The sequence below is a fragment of the Lemur catta genome, chromosome 14 (assembly GCF_020740605.2).
Source record: "Lemur catta isolate mLemCat1 chromosome 14, mLemCat1.pri, whole genome shotgun sequence".
Lineage (NCBI taxonomy): Eukaryota > Metazoa > Chordata > Mammalia > Primates > Lemuridae > Lemur > Lemur catta.
In genome coordinates this window covers 56,424,845-56,445,508 of record NC_059141.1, presented here as the reverse complement: position 1 = coordinate 56,445,508, position 20,664 = coordinate 56,424,845, and the positions used below count along the sequence as shown (strand labels likewise).

At 38.0% G+C, this 20,664-nt stretch overlaps 1 protein-coding gene across 13 annotated transcripts in view; it reads right to left on the bottom strand.

Annotated features, from left to right (window-relative positions):
- USP54 (ubiquitin specific peptidase 54) overlaps positions 1-20,664 on the bottom strand; it is a 114,578-nt gene that overhangs the window by 61,164 nt on the left and 32,750 nt on the right. For 9 of the 13 annotated variants that reach the window (XM_045568982.1, XM_045568989.1, XM_045568988.1 and 6 more), the window contains exon 1: positions 4,003-4,041. The exons of 3 other annotated variants lie outside the window; for them this stretch is intronic. The gene's annotated coding sequence lies outside the window, so the exon portion shown is untranslated. Of the gene's footprint in view, positions 1-4,002; positions 4,042-20,664 lie in introns of those variants that run through there. One more of the 13 variants, XM_045568987.1, reaches the window with a different exon arrangement.

Here is a 20,664-nt window from a genome sequence, read left to right as displayed (position 1 = left end):
GTAGCAGAAAAAAGATTCTCAGGCTCTGAATGGCAGCATTATTGTAGGGTAAGGCAGTAAGTTCTCACACCCGCTCTAGGTGTGTCAGGAACTAAAGGTAAAAGCCAAAAAGAACAAAGGTAGAAGCAGTAACAAATGGTCCAGAAAAAAACTGATGACAAAAAACTTCTCACTTAAGTTGTAGGTCCAGCATCAAACAACATAATCCTTCTCCAATGCCATCTACTGAAGATGAGAAAGAAAATCATAATTCCGGCCGGGTGCGGTGGCTCACGCCTATAATCCTAGCACTCTGGGAGGCCAAGGTGGGCAGATTGTTTGAGCTCAGGAGTTCGACACCTGCCTGAGCAAGACCAAGACCCCGTCTCTACTAAAAATAGAAAGAAATTAGCTGGACAACTAAAAATAAATAGAAAAAATTAGCCCGGCATGGTGGCACATGCCTGTAGTCCCAGCTACTCGGGAGGCTGAGGCAGGAGGATTGCTTGAGCCCAGAAGTTTGAGGTTGCTGTGAGCTAGGCTGAGGCCACAGCACTCTAGCCTGGGCAACAGAGTGAGATTCTGTCTCAAAAAAAGAAAAAAAAAGAAAAAGAAAAAGAAAATCATAATTCTATCTATATATAGCTCTAATGTCTAACCTGTTATATAAAAGAAAAAGAACTTTTTAGGCAATACTGAAGTATTTAGGTATAAATGAGAATAATGTCTACAACTTATGCTCAAATGGTTCAGAAGAAAAAAAAATATGTATATATACACATATACACACACAGTCATGTACTGCATAACATTTCAGTCAACAATGGACCACATGGTGGTCCCATAACATTATAATGGAGCTGAAACATTCCTACCGCCTAGTGATGTGGCAGCCATCCTAATGTCATAGTGCAACACATTACTCACATGTTTGTGGTGATGCTGGTGTAAACCAAACCTACTGTGCTGCCGGTTGTATAAAAGTATAGCACAGTTATGTACAGTATATAATACTTGGTAATGATAATAAATGACTACGTTACTGGTTTATGTATTTACTATAATTACCTAATATTTACTATACTATACATAATAACACATTTCTCAGAACATATTCCACTTGGTAAGGGACTCATGACTCTGTATATGTGTGTGTGGAGGGAGAGAGGGAAAGAGAACACATGGTAAAGCAAACAATAAAATTTTAACAATAGGTGGAGCTGACTGAAGAGTATATGGGAATTCTTTGTACCATTTCTTGCAGCTTTTCTGTAAGCTTTAAATTATTATATTTTTTTAAGTTAAAAAGGAATTGATAGAATTTAAAATTATGTTAGAATTACCTCATACTGTATACAACAGTATAACTAAAATCATTACACTAGTAGATAATAACCAGATGACATTGGCAGTCTCAAAAAAAGAGAGAGAGAGAAAAGAAAGACAAAGACAAAAAAAGTATAGATATGAACATAAAACAAAATGGAATAAAGCTTGAATACTATTTACATGAAAAAAGAGCTTCAAATACAGCATAATGCCAAGTTGTTCCAAGAAGCAAGTGATGTAGAGTAACTGTGATATAATACAAAGAGGACTAGGGCTAGACTTAGAGTTAGACATGGGTTCAATTTCCACATTTTTAATACTTCGTATAATCCCAGACAGACTATAATAGTTAGATGTCCTGAACATTGTTTTCTGGGTCTCTAAAACAGTTGCATAATACTATTTCACACAGTGGTTGAGATTAAATGCAATAACATGAGAAAATATAGTACTAGCAAATTTTGAAAACAAAGAATAAATAATGAGTTCACAAAATGAGTGAACGGCTATGTCTAAAAGTAAAAAGGTAAATTTTATTTTGGGGACCTCAGGATACTAAAAAGTTGTAAGCCAACAAGAGTATGTCTTCTAATTGTATAAAAAGAATAACTGGCCTCACATAGGATAAGTGGTATGTCAGTACAAATTAACTACATACTAGGAGAAAAATTTGAATTTCACAATTATTTTTGAAATGCAAAGTTTAACTTAAAAAGGCAAATAACTAAATCTATTACAAGGAACAGGTTAACATTTTAGAAGGTCTACAAAGAATGTCCATGTTAACTGATCAATGATTCAAATGGAAAAACCATGAACAGTAGCTCAGTTTCTTATGAAGGGAGAACAGTCCCATTACTAGTTTTTTTTTTTTTTTTTTTTTTGAGACAGAGTCTCACTCTGTTGCCCTGAGTAGAGTGCCCTGGTGTCAGCCTAGCTCACAGCAACTTCAAACTCATGGGCTCAAGCAATCCTCCTGCTTCAGCCTCCTGAGTATCTAGGACTACAGGCACACACCATGATACCTGGCTAATTTTTATATTTTTAGTAGAGAGGGGGTCTCGCTCTTGCTCAAGCTGGTCTCAAACTCCTGAGCTCAAGCAATCCTCCCACCTCGACCTCCCAGCGTATTAGGATTACAGGGGTGAACTCACCACCACACCCAGCCCCATTACTAATGATTAAAGCCAAAAGTAACCCAAACGTTGGGAAGACAAACTGTACCACACTGAAATATCCAAACAGTTTAACCAGGGAAAGTTGTCCACATTTCTAGTTTCTGTTCATCTTTATAGCAGCTTGTTATTTATCTAAGAAACTATATTTGCATTGGTAAATCAATAACCTCAATTCCTTGATACACCCTACATGTCAATAAATGCAAATGATATCTATAGTATCTTAGAGTTTATTGTGAGGATTAGAATGAGTTAATACACGTGAAGTGCTAATATCAATATCCAGCATATAGTAATTGCTATATAAATGATTGTTATTGTTATTACTACTGCCTTTCAAACATTCCCTCATCATGAGCTCTTTTCCCTTTAATGATAACTACATACAGATATCCTATATTCTTAAAAACAACAGCAACAACAAAGACCACCTTGAATTTATTAACTCCAATGCCTATTATCCTAAATCTTTTCAACTTTTCACTACTAAATGTCTCTAGAATTAATAATTTACAACTGCTGCCTCTCCTTGCTCACCATCAATCTCTTCAGAACATGGTACTGCTCCCTCACCCTACCAACACAATTTTACTTCATGGAACATGTGCCTTCTGAAGAAATCTCCTAATTTCAAAACTTACTGGCTTTTTCCACAAGTCTCATTCTTCTTAACTTTTCTGCAACACCTAACACTGCTGGCCATCCCACCCTCCTAGGTTACTTTGATGCTACATGATCCTGGATTCATGGGTAGGCTAATAAGAAAATGAAAGAATGAATAAAATGAAAGAATGATAAATAAATGCTGGTTTTCCTACTGCTCTGATAAGTCACTTTCTCTCTCCTTTGCTATTCTCTTAAAAGTGTGCATTCCCTAAAGTTTAAATCAGACCTTCTTGCTCCTCTCTACAGTACTTCCATTGGTGTTCTTCTCTCCACCTTTCTCAGAACTTCAACCATCACTTCTGAACTGATAAATCAAAAATCTCATGACCTCTGAAGCCAAATTACCAACTACATTGTCCCACTTTCACAGTAAGTTCAATGTATCCAAATCTGAAATCATCTCCTTCCCCCCAAAACAGTTCCTACTTTGACTCTCCTGTTTCTTTTTACTAATGGTATCTCCACTCACCCAGGTTCAAAACCTTAGTAGCCTCTGACTCCCTCCTAGCTCTCTCCCCTTTTCCTATTCAAGTCACAATAGCTTGTCAATTCCTCCTTCAAAATCTCATATACTGACCATTCCTTTTCACTTCTAATGTCATCAGCCTAGTTTACCGACCAATTATCTCCATCTAAACTATTGCAATAGATCAGTCATTCTGGCCTCCTGTCTCTTACTATTCAAATTCATGTTATATAATTAAAGTTTTTAATTAATATTTATCTTTAATATCTCTCATTATTTATTTGTGTGCATTTTACACGAAAAAGCAGAAAGCTTGAATTTTTCCTTAGCAGTAGAGCAATGTTAGTTGCCAGCCAAAATAGATTTTTATTGGATCACTCCTACCTTCCCAGGTCCCAAGCAAGGCAAAGATGTCTACTCTCATCACACACATTCAACACCATATTGGAGGTCTTAGCCTGTGCAATAAGGTAAGAAAAAGAAATTTAAAAATATAGATTGGAAAGGAAGAAATAAAACTATCTTTATTCACAGACAACATGATAATTCTACATTTAAAAATCCCAAGGAATCTATAAAAAAGTTCTGAGAACTAATAAGTGAGTTCAGTAAGGTCAAAGAATACAAAATCAATATTTAAAAAAATCAATTGTGCTTCTATACACTAGCAATGAGAAATTGGAAATCAAAATTCTTTTAAAGTACCATTTACCATAAAATAATACCACAAAATATAAAATACTTAGGTATAAATCAGACAAATTATACGTAGGACCTATATGCTGAAAACTACAAGACACTGGTGAAAGAAATCAAAGATGACCTAAATAAGCGGATAGGTAAGCCAGGTTCATGAACTAGAAGTCTCAGTATTATTAAGATGTCAATTCACTCCAAATTGATCCATAGATTCAATGCAATTTCCAATCAAAAATCCAAGCAAGATTGTTTTGTTTTTAGAAAATCGACCAGCTGATTCTAAAAGTCATGGAAAGGCAAAGGAATTAGAATAGCAAAAACAATTTTCAGACAGAAGAACAAAGTTGGAAGACTCAGTAATTAACACAGCATGATACTGGTGGACAGATCAATGGAACAAAATGGAAAGCCCATAAATAGACCTATACATGTGGTTAATCGATTTTTGATAAAGTACAAAGGCAATTTAATAAAGAAATGACAGTGTTTTCAACAAATGATGTTGGAACAAATTGGGATACCCACCACATACAAAAAATATTGAACCTTAACCCATACCTTAAATATTATACAAAAATAACTCAAAATGAACTATAGTCCTAAATGGAAAACCTAAAACTATAAAATCTAGAAGCCAGGAGAAAATTTTGTGACCTTTGGTTAGGCAAAGATTCTTTAGATACAATAACAAAAAAGCATGATCCATAAAAGAAAAAAAAATCATAGAACTGGACTTCATCATAATTAAGAACTTCTCTGTGAAAAACACTGTTAATGAAGAGACAAGCCAAAAGGTTAGAAGAAAATATTGCAAATCACATAATGGATAAATGGCTTATATCCAAAATATATAAATAGAATTTTCAAAACTTAAGAATAAAAAAACTACCTATTTTTTATAAATGGACAAAAAATTTGAATAGATACTTCACCAAAGAACATATACAGATGGCAAATAAGCACAGGGAAAGACACTCAACATTACTAGTCATTAGGGAAATGGAAATTAAAACCATACTATACACCTATTAGGACAGCTAAAAACAAAAACAAAAAAATGTAAAACTTGACAATACAAGTGCTGATGAGGAATCAGAGCAACTGGAACTCTCCTAAATGGCTGACGGAAATGTAAAATGACACAGGTGGCAATTAGTTATAAACTTAAATATGTAACCATGAGCCACATAATGATGTTTTGGTCAACAGACCACAAGGACAACAGTGGTCCTATAAGATTATAATATCATATTTTTACTGTACCTTTTCTATGTTTAGATATGTTTAGATGCAAAAATACTTACCATTGTGTTACAATTGCCTACAATATTCAGTACAGTAACATGATGAACAGGTTTGTAGCCCAGGAGCAATAGGCAATAGTCTAGGTTTGTAACAGGCCATAGCATCTAGGTTTGTGCAAGTACACTCCATGATCTTTATGCAATGACAAAATTGCCTAATGACACATTTCTCATCGTTACACATGACACATATCCCCATCATTAAGTGACACATGACTATACTTTTACCATATGACCTAGCAATACTATTCCTAGGTATTTTACCCAAAAGAAATGAGAATTTATAGTATATTAACACAAAAACCTGTACACAAATGTTTATAGTGGCTTTACATATAATCACCAAAAACTGGAAGCAACCCAAATGTTCTTTAACTGGTGAATGGTACATCCATACTATGGACCATGATCTAACAATATAAAGAATACTGATATAGACAACAAGATGGATGAATCTCAAATGTACTATGCTAAGTGAAGAGCCAGACTCAAAAGACTACATACTGTATGATTTCACTTACATGACATTCTGGAAAAGTCAAAAATTATAGTAAGAGAAAATAGATCAGAGATTGCCAGGAATTGGGGGTGAAGGTAGGAGTTGATTATAAAGGGGCAGCACCAGAGTGAAGGAACTGTTCAGTATCTTGATTATGGTATCTTGATTATACTACCCTCCATACATTTGACAAAACACAACTCTATGCCCAAAAAAAGTGAGTTTATGTAAATTACCAAAGATTTTTAAAATTGTTTTTTAAAATGTTCCAAAGTGTCAATTGGAAAACACACACACACACACACACACACACACACATAACATTCCCTATTCCTGCAGAATAATGTCCAAACTTTTTACCCTAATTCTCAATAATACAATCTGACCTGAACTTTTAACTTACCTCTTCCATTCTTCTTTCTTTTGAGACAGAGTCTCACTGTATTGCACGGGCTAGAGTGCCATGGCGTCAGCCTAGCTCATAGCAACCTCAAACTCCTGGGCTCAAGCGATCCTCCTGCCTCAGCCTCTTGAGTAGCTGGGGTTACAGGCATGCGCCACCATGCCTGGCTAATTTTTTCTGTATATATTTATAGTTGTCCATATAATTTCTTTCTATTTTTTTGGTAGAAATGGGATCTCGCTCTTGCTCAGGCTGGTCTCAAACTCCTGAGCTCAAATGATCCACCCGCCTCGGCCTCCCAGAGTGTCAGGATTACAGGCGTGAGCCACCACGCCCGGCCTCTTCTTCCATTTTTCTCCTGCTATTTCACTATATGAACCTTCTTTCCAAAGTAATTTTCCATGTTTGTGTCCTTATTAATTCTGTTTTACCTGCTTAGGATGTTCACCATCTTTCTTCCCCTCTATATGCAACCCAGGCTCTTTGTGAAACCTTCTATGACCATCTCAAGCTTGAAGGCATCTCTTCCATTTCTGAATTCCTATATAAATTTTCTCTAATTTTAAGGACAATTAATGTTTCTAATATGTTATGCCAATGTTTCTAGGGGTCCCTCTCCCCTCACGTCCCTCTTAACCCCAGCGAATAACGGGCTTTATCTCATCCCATTTGAATATGGGAAATGGATGGAGGTCAGAAGACAATTGTGTTATATCCAAATTCCTATTGTTATTATTATGGGACAAATTATCACAGGATTTTACTATCGTTTCTTTTATTTGCCATATAACCCATCTTTCTATTTATAAACTGTGATTCTAATTTAAAAGTATGATTCTATACATATTTTACTTTTTCATACAATTGCTTTACCTTAAAAAGCAAGATATTTTTATATTAATATAACTGAGTTGAAACTTTAGGCATTCCTCACTGTCAATATAAACACTTTAAGGCCGGGCGCGGTGGCTCACGCCTGTAATCCTAGCTCTCTGGGAGGCCGAGGCAGGTGGATCGCTCGAGGTCAGGAGTTCGAGACCAGCCTGAGTGAGACCCCATCTCTACTAAAAATAGAAAGAAATTATCTGGCCAACTAAAAATATATATAGCAAAAAAAAATTAGCCGGGCATGGTGGCACATGCCTGTAGTCCCAGCTACTCGGGAGGCTGAGGCAGTAGGATCCCTTAAGCCCAGGAGTTTGAGGTTGCTGTGAGCTAGGCTGATGCCACGGCACTCACTCTAGCCTGGGCAACAAAGTGAGACTCTGTCTCAAAAAATAAATAAATAAATAAACACTTTAAGGCAGCAGTCCCCAACCTTTCTGGCACCAGAGACTGGTTTCATGGACCACAATTTTTCCACGGGGTGGGGGTGATGGTTTTGGGATGATTTAAGCGCATTACATTTATTGGGCAGTCAAACCTCTCTGCTAATAATCTGTATTTGTAGCCACTTCCCAGCACTAGTATGACCACCTCAGCTCCACCTCAGATCATCAGACATTAGATTCTTATAAGGAGCATGCAACCTAGATCCTTCACATGCACAGTTTACAGTAGGGTTCATGCTCCTATGAGAATCTAATGTCACTGCTGATCTGACAGGAGGCAGAGCTTATGTGGTGGTGCCAGCAATGGGGAGCAGCTGTAAATACAAATGAAGCTTCACTCACTCACCGCTGCTCACCTCCTGCTGTGCAGCCTGGTTCCTAATAAGCCACGGACTGATACTGGTCAGCAGCCCAAGAGTTGGGGACCACAACTTTATGGGAATCACACAGTTTTGGGCTGATGAGATCCTAGTGAGGTAGTTTTGCACAAATGCTTCTAAGAGACATATCCTTAGATACTTGATTTAAAAAAAAATGGTAAGCATGCATTATTTGTCCAGTACCAATCTTCTGAAGAAGTTGTTCACTACAGTTTTCAACACAGAATTTGCTTAGCTTTCATGCTAGATAATCAGATGATGATTAAAAACTACCACCTGAGGCCAGGCACAGTGGCTCACGCCTGTAATCCTAGCACTCTGGGAGGCCAAGGCGGAAGGACCACTTGAGCTCAGGAGTTCAAGACCAGCCTGAACAAGAGCGAGACCCCGTCCCTACTAAAAACAGAAAAATTAGCCAGGCGTGCTGGCACTTGCCTATAGTCCCAGCTACTTGGGAGGCTGAGGCAGGAGGATTGACTGAGCCCAGGAGTTTGAGGTTGCTGTGAGCTAGGCTGACGCCACAGCACTCTAGCCCAGGTGACAGAGCGAGACTCCATCTCAAAAAAAAAAAAAACAAAAAAACACTACCACCTGAGGACAGGCACAGTGGCTCATGCCTGTAATCCTAGCACTTTGGGAGGCCATAGCAAGAGAACTGCTTGAGGCCAGGAGTCTGAGACCAGCCTGAGCAACATAGTAAGACACCCATCTTCACAAATATAAAAATAAAAAATCAGCTGGGCATAGTAGCATGCACCTGTAATCCCAGCTACTCAGGAGGCTGAGACAGAAGGATCACTTGAGCCCAGTTTGCAGTCACAGTGAGCTATGATGATGCCACTATACTCTAGCTCTAGCAACAGGGCAAGACTCTGTCTCAAAAAAATTAAAAAATAAACTACCACCTGATAATAGCAACTAAGTTGTATATACAAATTTATCCAAATTTAAATTAAAATTGCTTCACAGCCTATTACCTAGTACTCCTATCTGATTGATTTTGCCCTGCAGCAGTAGCAAACAAAGGGCTCAAAGCATTCTGCAGAGAATAGTCCTAGGCTACAAAAACATAAACAGCAGGCTACATGGCAGCTGGAATAACTGACTGCTTATTCCCAAAGTCTTTTTTGCAGAAAATGTATCATTTTTACCCACATTTACTAGTTTCTGGCCAACTCTTAAAACTAAACTATGGAATAATCAGTCATAGGTAGGAGAAGAAAGATCATATTAGGATCTTATTACTGTGTTGCTCTCAACTCTGAAAAAGATATAGTGACCAATATTTTACTACTGCTGAACAGACTCTGAGGAACTCCAAATAAGCTTGCTTGCTCACAAATTCTCATAGTTAATCATCATTACTACCTACCTCCTGAGATTAACTATGTCAAAACAGCTTACAGTACTTTGTTGTCCCTAACATCAGCTAAACTTCTAGGAAGGTAGAAGCCAAAACTGGAAAGGAAGCATGTCATGTTATTACTTATTACCTATTTCCTTGTGTAATAGAGTTACTAAGTTATATATGCCCATTTTTCCCAATCCTAAAACAGTAGCCTCCTGTGGGCAGGCCAAAAACCTTTCCATGCATGAGATGATAGAAAACAGTAGATTCCAACCTTTTTGCAGACCTCCACATCTAGAGGCAGATTTACCAACACACTAATGAAACTTAAGCTTCAGGGCTCCTCTCTTGCATGCATCCTCAAGGCCTATTATGTAATTTTCTATTTTAATAAATATTTTCCTTAAACAGGGACCCCTGAACTATATAAACTTCAGGCCTCAGAGAATCTGAATCTGCCCCTGCCCATATTACAGAAACTGGACTTTTATAGTATATGTAACTTGAGAAAATACATAATTCAAAAAGCTACCTTGAATTCAGTAATATTAATAAATTTGCATCTTATTAATCAAAGAAACATATAATGTTACTCATTGTATAAATTTTGTTAGCACTAAATACAAGGATCCAAATACAAAGTTTGGTCCACATTTGGATTTTGGATTCTTATGCTCATTGTAGTAACTCTTACTAGGGATCCACAGTCCACAGGGTAGAAAAGAACGGGCTAAACTAAAAAGATCATAACTCAGACTAAGACTTGCAGAATTAAAGCTACAGCTCTAGAAGCTGACCACCTTTAGAAAAAACTTAACTTCTCTGTATTAATGAAATACAAAGAATGAGTCCTTCACAACAAGTATACACAGTACAGCTTAATGTGCTGCCATTTTTCTCAGGCCAAAGTAATAAACCAGGCTCCAGCTGCAGCTATCCTAATTATCCCCCACTGTATTCCTCACCAACAAAGTCAGTTTCTCTTAGCCTCTGTTTCTGAAAAAGCCCAAAGTAGTCATTCAAATGAAACTGGCTTGTGCATAAAGGAAGTTGAGGCCTGGGCCAGGAAGGGCCTGGAACCCTAACAGACAGTGGGGTAAGTGAGGTCCAGAGAGGTACCAGGTTATTAGCACGGGAGATTCATTATGAATGGGCTTGAATGGAACTGAGACCAACGAAGACTAGACAGGATTTGTTCCTGCAAAGCCCAGGGGCCCTTTGAGGAAACCAGGTGTAAAGTACAGGAAGCTTAGAAGGGGATAGATGGTCTTTACAGGAATTCATTTCACAGTAACTAAAGTTCAGTGAGGTCTCTAAATGGACACTACTTTTAATAATTCCATGTTGTAGAGAACTCCAGGGCACTTCTGCAAATGATAGTATCAAAGTATCTCCACTAAGATATTTATTAACTACAAAGAAAAAGATAGTAATTTGACAATGGAGAAACCCAGCAGAAACCACCTTAACCAAAGGATCACAGTCAAAATCACTAGTAATAATACATATTGACATTATAAATGGCATGATATGATACACTGAAAAGGACACAATGTTATTTCTGCCTAAACCACATAATCTCAGTCCAATCATCAGAAAACATCAGACAAATTCAAACTGAGGGGCATTTGACAAAATAACTGATTAATATTCTCCAAAAATGTCAAGGGTATAAAAGACAAAGAAAGACTGAGAAACATTTACAGAATGCAGGAGACTAAGCAAGAAAAATACCTAAAATACAATGTGAAATCCTAGATAGGATCCTAGAACACACAAAAAAAACAATGGTGGGCAAATTGGTGAAGTTCAAAAGAGGTCTTTAGTTTAGTTAATAGTATTGTACCAATGGTGATTTCCTGGTTCTAATCATTGCATTATGGTTACATAAGACAGTACCATTAGAGGAAACTGGGTGGGGGATATATGAAAACGATTTGTGTAGTCCCAGCTACTCAGGAGGCTGAGGCAGGAGGATTACTTGAGCCCAGGAGTTCAAGGCTGCAGTGGGCTATGATCATGCCACTGCACTCCAGCCTGGGTGAAGAGCAATACTCTGTTTCTTAAAAAAGAAGAAAAGAAAAGAGAAGAGACGAGAACAGAAGAGAACAGAAAACGCTTTGTACTACTTTTGTAACTTTTCTGTAAGTCCAAAATTGGTTCAAAATAAAAAACTTTTTAAATTATGTAAATAATTCATTGAAAGAGATGGAACCTTGGGCCTAAAGGGAATTAAAGCTTTTGGAAGATTAGTATCTATATGTCTAAAGGTAGGTGGGCCAAGACCAATTTATACGAATAGAGGAGACATTGACATAGTTTGTGATCCTGAGTCCACTGAAGGTTTCATGTGAAACCTTTTGGTTCACTATGTTTAACATCACAGTATGGGAGTTAATGGATTAAGTTTTATTAGTTCAGGAACCTGTTTCTCAGAGCTTGATGTACCTAGAATGAACTAATAAAGAAGTTTAAAAATCTACAAGATCAAGGGTAAGTAAATATAAAATAACAGGGGTCTTATTAGGATGATGGAATTATGGATTTTTTTCCTCTTTTCTCTATTTTCTAAATTATCTATAACTCATAAATAATCCATAATCTGTAAAACCAAAAATAGGGATTTATAAGCATTTTCCCTCAAAATAGAGTCAAAGGACTCTAGCCAGAAGCAACCGACCATTGAGACACATAATATCCTAACAATATGAAAGCTATTTAATAATTGGTAACTATTTCCTACTTAGAAACAGAGGGCCAGATTTGGATTTCTATTGCCTTTCATTCTATTTTTGCTGCTGCTGCTGCTGCTAAGGTTCAGATCCTCTCTACCTCTGGACCACTGCACCACATTACTGACTCATTGCCAGCCCTCCAATCCTACATGTGACACCCAGGGTACTCTTAAAATGCAGTTCGGACCACATCACTCTCCTTTTCAAAATCTTCATTGGCTTCTAGAAGGGGATGTTCTTTTGCCTAGAGAAGAATAATGGTATTTTTCTAATTCACAGGGGAGAAAATTATTGGATGGATTCTTTCACAAGCTTTTCTCGCATAATTTTTTCTGATATACTTATTCTACTGCTAGCAGGACAAAAACATGAACAAATAGAAAACTTAAGAGGAAACAAAAATCAAAGCAGTCAATCAGACCAATTCTGACAGCTCTTTTCCCTTATTGACTCATGTTCAGGATTGTGATTTTTATAACACATATTTTTGAAATTCACATATTCGGCCAATAAAATTCTTAATTTGTAAGAGGGAATTAAATATGTCTAGCACCAGCATAAAGTTTAAGAACCACTGGATCTTACCATCATTTCCAGCTTCACTTTCTACTCACTCATTCATCAGGCATTTCATTGAGCATCTATTATGTGCCCCTTACTCATCCTCCACTACAAGTGAACTGGATTCCTTTCTGTATAATGAATAAGCTCTCTACTTTCTCATTGCCTCAGCTCTAATATTGCCTCTACCTGGAAGGTCTTTGCCCTCCCCTTCTTCTTGAAAATCATAACTATCCCGTAAGGAACACCTATATCAAAAGCCTTCCAAGATCCTCTTCCCCTCCCACCTTTCCCATCTCCCAATTTATTTCATCCTCCTCTGTGCTCTCAGTGCATGTGGGGCTTGGACTGCAACATTCACATTCTCCCTCATGTTACAGTTATTTGTGTACATGGACTACATTTTACATTCCTGAGGGCATCTTTTTATTCCACACACAGGTTGAATACCATAGGCATTGAATCATTGAAAGTTTGATTGAAAGAGAAAACTTTTTGTTTGAAGGGATAACTACCTAGAACCAATTCTGATATCCTGATAAATTCTGACTCTCCTTAAATAAAAGAGCCTCCAAAATGTCCATACCTAGCTTGAGATACTGCTAACAACTTTTTCTAATGAAGACTATATCAATGGAATCAATATTTGCTTCTGATTCAAGCTTGAAGATAAAAAGATAAACATCTACAACCATAAAAAGGCCAACCTATTTGTTGATTTATGGGCTGGTTATCTTAAACTCCCCAGTGAATAGTTACTCAACTCAAACAATTTCCTGAGGGCTGGACTTTGGCAGCTTCAAATTATTATATCATATACAACAGGAAGAATTGTATGCTGATAAAGGACAGAAAATCTTATTTTTCCTATTATAAGAACTTAAAAAACTGTCAACAAATGCTCATTACTTGTTAAATGAATAAAAAAGAACTAAGTTTTGTGAAACAAACCAAACTCACATTTTTCAGTTTAGAGATAACTCAGTTATAGGCACAACCAATCAGCTCTCTAGCTCTTACCTGAATCTCCTGCCCTAAATCATGCACATCTAAATCATATCCTGTGTTTCCAAAATGTCTTTGGAAGAAAGATACTCTACTTTCCAGCCCTCAGGACAAATAAAATGTTCTTTCTCAACCATACTGCCAATAGCAGCAAACTAGCAACAGTAGTGATTAAAGGAAAGAGAATCAATACCAATTTATTAGCCCCTGGATAGTAAAACAATAACTATGAGTTCCATAAAGTTGCCCTATATAATAACCATCTCTGGTTCACTAATTTATAACCAGAGAATTTTTTCCCCTAATTTTTTAAAACACTAAGGCTTTTTAAATTTAAACACTTGATTGCAACTGTGCACTAGTTATGACTCATTATAAATATACCAGTACTCAAATTATTTCAGCACAAACAATAATGAAAGTACAACAGCTCTCTCAACACGAGGAAAATAGGAGGGGAAGCCACTGACAGAACCAGCTTGACTCATTTCTGTTGGGAGAACACTGGTACTGAATGGCACAAGCAACTCCAGTGTGAGAGAGCAAGCACATGACTGATTGGGAAGGTGGCAGAGGATACCAAGGAAAGAAAAGCATCCATAAAGAACTGCTCATCTGTGGGCCGGGTGCAGGGCTCACGCCTGTAATCCTAGCATTTTGGGAGGCCAAGGCCAGAGGATCACTTGAGGTCACGAGTTTGAGACCAGTCTGAGCGAGACCCCATCTTTACTAAAAACAGAGAAAAAAAAAAAAATAGCCGTCTCTACTAAAAATAGAAAAAATTAGCCAGGTGTGGTGATGCATGCCTGTAGTCCCAGCTACTGTGATGAGGCAAGAGGATCGCTTGAGCCCAGGAGTTTGAGGTTGCTGTGAGCTAGGTTCATGCCAGGGCACTCTAGCCTGGGTGAGAGATTCTGACTCAAAACAAAAAACAAAAAAAAACCTGCTCATCTGTTGGAGCAGGAGGTAGAGGGATGAGTAGGGATCCACCTGTCTTGCCTGGTCCCCCAGCAACCCTGTGTGATCAGCACTTGTGTCATTGGTGGTCCCTCCCCTGGACTATAGGTCAGCTTGACTATAGCCAGTGTCCACATTGGGATGAAAGGGTGTAGGGTGTAGTTACTTCCTGTCAGAGCTGGTGTCTTCAGGACCCCTAACCACAGGGGAATGGATTCCTCCCTGGGTGGTGGCCCTGATTCTGCTGAAGTCTGCTTTAAAAGCCTTTCCTCAAAAGAAAACATGCTACCAAACTCGAAGTTTTAAGCCAGTTCAAAGCCTAGCTCTACTACTTAACAATTGAGTGACCTTCAGCAAGTTTCTTATTCTCTCTGGTTCTTTCACTTGTAAAATTAAAATAATAGTAGCTACCACTTAATGAACACCAACTATATGTTTGGTACTGTGCTAGGCACTGGACGCACAGTATGACCTTTAATTCTCACAATTAACCTGCCAAATAGTGATTATTTTCCTCATTTTGCAGAAAAGAAAAACCCATGTTCTTTCCACCTACGTATGACCACTTCCCGGAGGGACAATGCTACCTACCTGACCATGTTGTACTGGGAATTAGATGTCAATGCAGAGCACTTAGCATAGGACCTAGCACTTGACTCATACTAGCAGCTCAAGAAATCATTATTATACAAGTTACCATCACCTGAATAAGTAAGTCAATTGAACAGCAGTAAATCCCACAAACAAGTTTTCTCTCACATTATCTACCATGAAGATAACTTTTAGTTAGCAGTACTTCTGGAGAAGCCAAGGCTCATCACTTACAACTGCTTGAAATACCAAAATATCAACCATCCAGTATTTAAAAAAAAAAATACACACACAAATACTGTTTCTTAGTAGAAGATCAAAACATATAGCCCAAAGAAATAGAAACTCCATTATTAAAGCGATATTTGACTCAATCTAAACACCAAATATTACATATTTTACTTTTAAAAGGATTATAGGCCTCACACCTCAAGGGAGCAGGTGCTAATGAACAAACTGAACTTCCCAAAAATAATTCCCAGAAGCATCTGTTATCCTGAAGTATTCAGCAAACCATTTCCCAGAATTGACAACATATTGCCAAAATCTTAGTGAGTTTTGCCAACAACATTCTGCTAATAGGAAAAATGAATCACTCTGATTCTGGAAGTAAATGATACTTTCTAGTTTAGCCATAAAAATAGGCTCTTTTCTTTGTTATTATTTTAACCAGTATGTTAATACTGAAAATAAATATAAAGAAACCACAAATAACCTTCTGTTTGAAAGAAATTTAAAATACTAAACCCCCAACTCTTTTTTTTATCACTTCAGAAGGAAACCAACTCTTGCCTTTAATTCTAACAAGCTAAAGAAAATCTATGAAAATGGGTTTTTAAACCAATAATAAAAAAATCAAATTTCCAAAATTTAATAATTGAAACACAGAGAAGGGGAAAGAGCAGAAACAACAGCCAGCATGAAAGATGCATTCACAAAGTTGAGAGAGTCCTAAAATCTCAGCTTCGAAGTTTAAACTGTTGCTGTTAAAAGAAACACTTCACAAAGACTGACCAGTTGCTGCATCCCTCCCTCTACTGATTTTTACCACAACTACGATACTTACCAGACAGCACACTCAACCTCCAGCAAAAGACCTCCAATTATTAGGACATTCTGTAGGACAAGTGATACAGGAATGCGGAGGGACAAGGGAATAGCTGAGTTGTGGGCAGAGAAGGGTAGGAGGGAGGGGACAACTAAAGCTAGCAACAATGGGAAACTGTGAATCTAAATCACAAAGGCTTCCAGAAGAACAGGATATCAGGGAGAATGCAATTCTTTTTACCAACTACCAGGAACTGGGCTCCGACAATTCATAATAAAGCTACAAAGGTGGAGCTTCCAATTAAATGCAAACAAAGTAAACTTAAGAAACTAACCAAAAGTAACTTGAAAGAACATGTCACAAACTTCAACCAGAGGCTTAAGAAAAACAATTATAAGGCTGTTTCCTCCAGGGACATTCCTGATGACAAAGGTCATCCAAACAACAAGGTTTGCAGGGTGGCAGCTGCTTCTAAATGGCCAGTCCTATAAAAACAGTCCTTTGCACTATAGTTAAAAGGAGTCCTAGAAGACACTTCTGCAGTGCTTTAGAGAATAATCAAAACAATGTTATTGTTGTTTATTTCAACGTTAATGTCATTGTTTGAATCCCTAATTCAGAATTCCAAGACTGTCTGGACTTAAATTATATCAAATCATTTTAACAAGCAAAATTCCTCCAACTGTCTCAAACTGGCAACACTATTAACGAAAATTATTATGTAAACTAAGAAGCTGGAATCTAGTGAGTCAATTTAAAAATGCTTGGGATCTAAAGGTTCTCAGCCTCAAAGTCCAGGGCAGTGAAAGATCTCCACCCCTCTCTCAGGGAAGAGACCTAGTTATATCACCCAGAACAAACAGCAGGCAAGGCCCTGCCCCCAAACATGTGATCAGTCAGCCCAGAATTTGCATTTGCAGGCAGGGCACAAAGGCCCCAGAGGACTAACACACACCCTTCTATGTATTACTCTGGGTCATAAAACAGCCTTATTGAAAGAAGCTGTTTTATAAGCATACTGATGAAAAAACTCATCAGGAGAATCCTTGCCAAATATGAAAATCTGTTGTATTTCTATAGATTGAGAGAAAATATGTGAATTGCCTTAAAAAAACTTATTATAATTAAGATTTACTGGTAAAATTAAACAGACATGGGCACTGTCCAAAACTAATTAAGCTCTTAAATTTTAACAATACAGCATACTAAATTAAGGTAGTCCTTTGGCAACAACAAAAGTGCCAAAATTAAAAAAAAAAAAAAACTGTTGCTTTTCTTTTCTTGCTAACCATTAATTACCATTCTAAGTGCCAGGTTGGGAAGGGGATGGTAGTGCCATCTCAAAGAGTGAAACAGGATTTCTACTCATCAGTGTTAAATGCAAAGAAAGATATACAAACATCAAGACCAAGTTGGGCTCACGCCTATAATCCTAGCACTCTGGGAGGCCAAGGCTGCAGGATAACTGGAGCTCAGGAGTTCAAATACCAGCCTGAACAAGAGTGAGCCCCCCCATCTCTACCGAAAAAAAAAAAAAAAAGACCAACTTCTTCAATCAAGTCGTTAAGAGATTGGTATTTATTCAATGAGGAACTAATCAAATAAAATCAAAGTACAGGGACAGAGTTACAGAGCTTCAGCTCTGGCTACAATGAAACTACAATAACATGACTTTTCATATCTCATCCAGGTGGCATGCGCCTGTAGCCCAGCTACTCGGGAGGCTGAGGCAGGAGGATCATTTGAGCCCAGGAGTTTGAGGTTGCTGTGAGCTAGGCTAACGCCAAGGCACTCTAGTCCAGGGAACAGAGTGAGACTCTGTCTCAAAAAAACAAAAAACCCTAAAACGATATATATCATTCTCCCTTTTGACTTAGCAATCGTGCCCACAAAACCTTTCCTACAGGTAATTTGACACTAACCTAGCACAAACTGTAGATACTCAATTTTGAGTGGAGAAACCCAGTGGTTGATGCAAGGTTTTCTTTCCATATGACATGGAATCTCTCATGCAATCTCGAAGAGGGAATAAGAAATGCCCAAAAACAACTTATACAAGGTAGAATGTGAGTATAATAAGAGAGTTTTAAGGGAAATATTTTCTGAGGAGCTTCAGAAGAGATTACAATCCATTTGGGTGAGATTTCCCTGCGGATCACTTGATTACGTTTTGTCGAAGCACAGATCTACAAAGCACAGTTTTAATTGGTCATCCAACTTTAGAATCCCTGAACATTTAAACTAAAACAATATAGTCCAGGCGCGAGGCTCATGCCTGTAATCTTAGCATTCTGGGAGGCTGAGGTGGGAGGATCCTTTGAGCTCAGGAGTTCAAGATCAGCCTGAGCAAGAGCAAAACCCAATTTCAACTAAAAATAGAAAAAATTAGTCGGGCACGGTGGCATGAGCCTGTAGTCCCAGCTACTCGGGAGGCTGAGGCAGGAGGATCACTTGAGCCCAGGAGTCTGAGGTTGCTGTGAGCTGGGCTGACGCCATGGCACTGTAGCCCACGCAACAGAGTGAGACTCCATCTTAAAAAAAAAAAAAAAGTATTAAAAAAAGAGAGATAGCAATCACATCCTACTCCTCCCTTTTGAGCTATTTATACATCTCTCCAAACTGCTTGCTATTGCCACAAATAACTATAAATTAACCTAATGCTGCACTGGATGCTATAATACACACCCTATTATAGCTTAACAATGTATAACCAATTACTAATCAATATTATTTCTGTAAACCAATGACAATTCATGACAACTTTGTATCAGCCCACTCCCAATCCCCTTTTTATGTCTTGAAAAACCTCCTTATAAGGTGGGGAGAAAGAAAAAAAAAAAAACCTGCTTGTAACAAAGGCCAATGAAGCTCATTTCCAAGGTTACCTGGGTCTGAGTCTTCCTGGCAACAGTTGTCCTCATTTTGGCTCAAGTAAAATTTTTTTTTTTTTTTTAATTGAGACTGAGTGTCACTCTGTATCCCAGGCTGGAGTGCAGTGGCCCAGTCAGCTCACTGCAGCACTGAACCCTTCAGCTCAAATAACCCTCCAGTCTCAGCCTCCTGAGCACCTAGGAATGACCATAGGAATATGCTATCATGCCCAGCTAATTTTTTTTTTTTTGTAGTGATGAGATCTCACTATGTTAAACAGGCTGGTCTCCAACTCCTGGCCTCAAGTGATCCTCTCACCTCGGCCTCCCAAAGTGCTGAGATTATAGGCGTGAGCCACTGCACCCAGCCATGTAAACGTATTTTGTACTTTAGCCTCTTTCTTTTAGGTCAACACATAATTCTAAAAATTGTATGAAACAGCATTATGCCATTATGAGCCTTAACCAACATATCTCTAGAATAAAGTTTTAAAAATATCTCCAACTGGACTTAAAACTCTTAGAAAACAGGAAGAATGAAAATCTCTCTCAAGTATACCACAGGATCACCTAAATGTTTGTTTCATCAAAAGTGGTCAAAAGATGAATCTCTCGTTCTCTTTTAAACTTTAAGCCTGCAAGTTTAAGGCATAATCAAAGGAAGAAGAGAGACATGCTTAAGAAAAAGAGGAAGAAAATGATTAGGGGGGAGGGGAAGCTGACCATATACTAAGTGCCAATAAAAATTATATTGGTAGCCTATTCTTGTTCTACAGACCCCAAAACAGATAAGTTAACAAAGACCCTGTCTGGTGATCTCATCAGACCACACACAGTTTCCTGTAAGTAGAGAAAGTCATTGAGGCCCAGTTATGCTGCTTCTACATCTAACACTCTCCTTCCAGTTTTCACAGACCATTTCTGGCCCCTAACCCTATAAACCCTACAATGGTTTTATTTTCACCTATTCTTTTTTTTTTGGACAGAGTCTTGCTCTCTCCCAGGCTAGAGTGCAGTGGCATTATCATAGCTCACTGCAATCTCAAACTCCTGGGCTCCAGAGATCCTCCTGCCTCAGCTTCCCAAGTAGCAGGGACTACAGGTGTGCACTTATCATGCCCAGCTAATTTTTCTATTTTTAGTAGAGACAGGGTCTCACTCTTGTTCAGGCTGGTCTCAAACTCCTGACCTCAAGCAAGCTCCCCACCTTGGCTTCTCAAAGTGCTAGGATTACAGGCAAGAGCTGTGCCTGGCCTATTTTTCTTTTCTTATCCTTATTGCTATTATCCCAAACCTCTTCAAACCCTTAGGCCCA